Here is a 6,120-nt window from a genome sequence, read left to right on the forward strand (position 1 = left end):
TCTCACATGAACTTTCACCATAGATCACTACAAGCAGGCGACAACCCAGGACAAGTGTGTTTTTGTAAGTACGGTTAGAATATCTTGTGATGCACTGAGAAATTTTTAGTGAAACTTTAGGGAAAGTGCAACAATTTTCAGTCAGGTCAACTAGGCAGTTTCTTTTTTTGCTGAAACGTTTCACCTTCCATCCGGAAGGCTTCATCAGTCAAGGAAACACACAACACAAAACTGATTCTTCCCCAAAACAGCTTACTGCAAAGTGAAACAAAACAGTTATGTTGGTGCTAAGATGGTGTCTTTGGTTTTGAACAAGTTTAACATGACTGTCGACAAGGAAGAGGGCCGGCAACAGAGGAGGGGGCGTGCCAAAGACACCATCTTAGCACCAACAAAACTGGTTTGTTCCACTTTGGAGTAAGCTGTATGGGGGAAGAATCAGTTTTGTGTTGTGTGTTTCCTTGACTGATGAAGCCTTCTGGATGGAAGGCGAAACGTTACAGCACAAAAAAAAAGAAACTGTCCAGATAACCTGACTGAAAATTGTTGTACTTTCCCTAAAGTTTCTCTAAAAATTTCTCAGTGAATCACAATATATTATTTTTGGATTGTATAACTGGATTACTGAGCATGGACTTTTTTGGTTTAGGGAAAGTGGTCATTTTGTTGACATCTACAACTGATTTGTGTTTGGACTTAACTCGATTCAATATGACCGCCCCATCAAAACTAATTTAGCTAACACAAAAGTAGCTATAACTCAGTAAACCTTACAAATATTGAATTAACATCTGGTGCACTAGTAGCTGAGAGTCATTCATAACATATACCGTATTTTTGTCATATGTCATTTGTCATATAAGTCCCACACTAGCAGAAAAGATCAAGCGAGATATCACAAAATAGCAAGAGATTGTACATGATGTTATTTTAAGATAAAACTTAACATAGTATGACCTTGGTGTAAACACTAGCATGAAATGTGGTGGGTAACATGCATTATTTCAGTGAATGTTAGGTCTTTAATTTAACCTATATTAATATTTACAAGATGAAATATGATCAGTCTCACCTCATCACTTTTGCTAAATCACATTCACGTTTTTACAAAGATGGGCTAAGTGCACAGCTGTGTTTTTTTAATGAGACACCTGAGTCCACCCACTTCTTGATCACATTTGCCATCTGGGAGCAAATACAATAACAGGAGGATGATCTTAAATTGTAGGTGACAACCAAAACCCCAAGGGCTTCTGGGAAATGAAAGTGGTAGATATCAGTCTTCACAGAAAAACAAATGAATGGAAGAGTGAAGATTTATGGTCTGTCTAGAACCAGAGATCAGCTTTTTGAGCTGCAATGTGACCAGACTGCACTTTACAGTCGTGGTTGCCTCGGCAGAGAGACAAAAGTCCACCCTAAATAATGAGAAATCCAGCCTGGCAGCTCAGCCGAACCGTTAACTGTTGTGTCCTTAACAGGAAAGTTGGAGTGATTGTTGGTGTCTATCGGGGAAATTCTTGCGTATTTTATTTATTTATTTATTTATTTGAGCCACTTTCCAAAACCGAGATTGACTTGGCTAAAAAACTGAGAGACTGCAAGCAGCAGGGATTGTGTAAGATTTTCCAAGAATGGGTAAAAGAGAAAGAGATGGCAGGGATGAAGAAGAAAGGCCGGGGTTTGGAAGATAGATGAAGCATAGGCTGCAGAAGAGAGGTGGAGTAATGGAGGGATGAGGCACGAGCCAGATGGAGCAGAGAAAGAAGAAAGAAAGATATGGAGACAGGATGCCAGCGCATGTGAAGTGTGTGCATCTGTGCACGCTCTCCTGTGATTGTGTGTGTGCATCAGACTGGGTAAGCCTTCCTTTATTTGCTGTAAGGATTAAGCAGGACGGCTCCGACACATGCACATTCTCAGGCTTAACGCAGTGCCAGACTCTGAGGCACACTCGCAGGGGAGCGTGTTAAAAAACTGTGAACACAAGCTCACTGCTGCAGAAATGAGGAGCACGTTCAACAACTCGTTTTGAAGCATGGACCTTAGGATTGGACATGGAGACAAGGATAGTTTAACGTGCTGTGTGGGAAACTTTGAATTCCGAGGCATACCACTGGCACTTTAAGGGAACTGTTATGTGTTTGGAATTGGTTCCCTGCAAAAACTGTATATTGCTAAATTTAAAACGGGACATCGTTGTATCTCTTCCAATACGTCTGGTGATTTCTGGGTTTCCCTGGGGCAGATCTGTGTGCAGCTAATGAGTAAGGAAGCTCAAACTGAGTCATGCAGGTCAAACGCTATCAGAGTCAGAGTCAGAGTCAGAGCTTCTTTATTGTCATTCGCACCTCATGTGGTACATGTGGTGGAGCGAAATTATGTATGCAGGGTCCCAGTTACATCCGACAATAAAATGTATAAGAAAAACAGTAATAACATCTAAGATATGAACTAAGAAAAACATCAACTAAATATACACTAAGCACTCATAACATAAAACATTGAACATCAGCACAAACATGAACATGAGTCTGTGAGCAGATGTGCACGCATGAACACATCAACATTGAAACAGATCAGCAGCAACATGAAACAGATCAGCAGCAACATGATATGGTTTTTCACAGTGATTATTCTAGTTAGAGATTCATGAGTCTAACAGCCTCAGGGTAGAAGCTGTTCCTCAGTCTAGTGGTTCTACACTTAATGCTCCTTAACCTCCTTCCTGAGGGGAGTGGGGCAAAAAGTGTGTGTGCTGGGTGGGTGGGGTCCTTCATGATGCAGGTGGCCCTCTTCCTGCATCTGGAGGTGTAGATGTCTGTGATGGTGGGGAGACTGATTCCAACAGATTTCTGTGCAGCCTTCACCACTCTCTGCAAAGCTTTTCTTTCTGCAGCTGTGCAGCCTCCATGCCACACATTGATGCTCGAGCACAGGATGCTCTCCACTGCACACCTGTAGAAGGAGGTGAGGACTGAGCTTCCCAGACCAGCTCGCCTCAGCCGTCTGAGGAAGTAGAGTCTCTGATGAGCTTTCTTGATCAGGCTGGTGGTGTTGTTGCTCCAGCTGAGGTTGTCATTCATGTGTACACCCAAGTACTTGTAGCTGGAGACCACTTCCACCGCAGATCCTCTTATGTTCAGGGGGGTTTAGGTGTATTTGTTCCTTCTGAAGTCCACAATCATCTCCTTTGTCTTCTTCACATTGATGTGAAGGTTATTCTCTCTGCACCAGCTCTCCAGGTGTTCCACCTCTTGCCTGTAGCTGGACTCATCATTGTTTGTGATGCATCCCACCACCGCTGTATCATCTGCAAACTTTACAATGTGACAGCCTGGATGGGTAGCTGCACAATCATATGTGAGCAGAGTAAACAGAAGGGGGCTCAACACACATCCCTGAGGAGAGCCAGTGCTGAGGGTTATGGTGGAGGAGGAGAGGTTGTGGTTCCTCACTAACTGTGGTCTGTTTGTTAAAAAGTCTAGTACCCAGTTGCAGATGGAGGGGCTTAGTCCTAGTGTGGATAGTTTGTCCATCAGGGTTTGGGGGATCATGGTGTTGAAGGCGGATGTGAAGTCCACAAAGAGCATACGGACGTAAGAGTTTTTCTGCTCCAGGTGGTTGAGCGCAGTGTGGACCACAGAGGAGATTGCATCCTCTGTTGATCGGTTCTTACGGTATGCATACTGATGAGGGTCCTCGTTGATGTTGATGGTTGTTTTGATGTGAGTCATGACCAGTTTTTCGAAGCATTTAGCGACTATCGGGGTGAGGGCCACTGGCCGATAGTCATTCAGACCAGTCACTGTAGAGCTTTTTGGGACTGGGATGATGGTGGCAGTCTTCAGGCAGGTGGGAACTGTCTCCAGGGTAAGTGAGGTGTTAAAGATGTCTGCCAGCACCTCACAGAGCTGATCAGCACATTCCTTCAACACTTTTCTGGGGATGTTGTCTGGGCCAGTTGCTTTGTGCGGATTAATCCTCCTGAAGGTACTCCTTACTTCTGCTGAGGTCACGCTGAGATGCTCTTCATCCGGTGGCGAGGTGAGTCTGGTGCTGGGTGGTCTGTTCTGTCTGATCATACCATTTCATTGGGTTTGAGTAACTGCTAATCTCAGCTGGCTCAGGATTGGATTATTCACTTTAACAAATCCTAAACCCTCAAATAACACAGTCAGCAAAAAACACAAAAGTGCATGTGTTTGCTTCCACAAGCGATTCAAGGATCAAGATTACATTTTATGATATGATTTTACTGTTAAGCACTTTGGTAGTAGCTGTTGTTTTGAATATGCTTTGTAAATAAAGTTGACTTGACTATGATGTAAACATTTTGTGAGCTTTCAGTATTTTTAATTGACACTGTTAAATTGCATTTAGAGATTTTTTTTTTCCTTAATGGCTGCTTTCAAACAACAAAAGTTTCCCTTGTCCTATTAGGGTTTACAGTTGTGTTTTAAAAAGAGTAGAGCAGAAAATTCATAATTTTTTTAACTTAACTAATTCTAAAATAGTTTTTATAGCCAATAATCTTGGAGGGTTAACTTCTAACAGTAGTGTGATCAATCAAATTGTCACAGTTTCTTAAAGGTGCACATTTTATCAGTGTGTTTTTTCCTGATAATAAAAAGCTAATTATCAGTTTGCTTTTATATTTCAGACATGGGCTTCTTCTTCATCATCAGGCCACATCCAGCCAATCAGCTGTCCCCATCACGTTTGTGGGAGGTCAATAAAATTTTGTTTTAAAAAATCATACACAAATCAGTCAGCATTCAAACTGAAATCTTTGCTTTTATTTTGAAGCCACCTATTGTGGTGTTTTTATTTAGAATATGAGAGCTGGTGTTTGTCATGGACTTGGTTTTATGATGCTGGACCTCATGCCAGAAGGAGACATGAGTGATAAAAACTACACTAATTAGGTAACTTCTGTTTTGCTTGTTGGTGCCACAATCATTCTGTTGCACTGTAAACAGCAACAAAACAGCCATGGGAAACATAAACCCAAGAGAATAGAAAGATAACATGATTTAAGGATTAACAACTATCCCTGTTACTGTAAGCACAATAAAAACTTTGCAATTAAACCCTGTAAGACATTAAACCAGGAGAAAAGCCAAATTGTCTAATTTCCTTTTGTTGTTTGTACTGTGTCTGCAACCAACGCACACGAACTCGTTAAAACTATCATGTTCATTCTCACAGAAAAATCTAGTTTTGTGTGCAGACCTGGGGCCTCTCATTAATATTTTTTAATGTTTTATTGAAGCCAACAAAAACAAAATTATATTTAAATGGGACACTCGGAATACATTAACAATATTGTGTCTTACACCTGAAAATTATTAATATAACAAAATAAAGCTTAAAGCTTAGCCTTGCAGACATCCATACCAACAGATTGTTTGCAGGTCTTGAAATAAAGAAATCCAAATACAACTAACCAATATTTGACAGACATTTAAAAACTTGAGTTGTAGTTGGCTATCTTATTTATATGTACAGTTTTGAATTCTCTCTGTTCTCTTTTGTGTTTGTTTGCCGATAACAGCATCAGTCATGTGTGCACTCTGAGATTTGATAAGCAGAAGTTATTATTTTTTATTTTAATAATCAAAAACAATCTCAGATGCTTCCAAAAGACACATCTTGGCTGCTGCAGGCCTTCACGGAGCGATGTTTGTTTACTGCGCTCACTTCAGAGTGCAAGAGATTCAACCCATAAAAGTCTGACAGACGAACACACACACATTATCTTCACATAAACACAAGCTCATCTCCCTGACCTATATATGAGTAATTTGCCAGAGCTTCAACTCGCTCACTTAAGATTCCAAACAGAGTCTGCCCCTTTTCTGTCTCCTGGAGCACGATGTTTGTGTTTGTAAAACGCTTTTCTGGTTCTGTCATCAAAAGATTTAATCAGAAATACATGAGCGTAAAGAACAGTCGTCTCCTTTTCGCCATCATCAACGGTTCAGCGCCTGGAGAAAAGTCTGCATGCACTGAGAATGATTTGTCCACCTTGTGTTTGGCTTTTTTTTTTTTTTAAATAGGAACAGCAATAAGAAGCTGAGATGTGCACAATGCAATGTGATGGTTTACACAATGAGT

This window comes from Nematolebias whitei, chromosome 1 (assembly GCF_014905685.2).
Source record: "Nematolebias whitei isolate Nwh7 chromosome 1, NemWhi1, whole genome shotgun sequence".
NCBI lineage: Eukaryota > Metazoa > Chordata > Actinopteri > Cyprinodontiformes > Rivulidae > Nematolebias > Nematolebias whitei.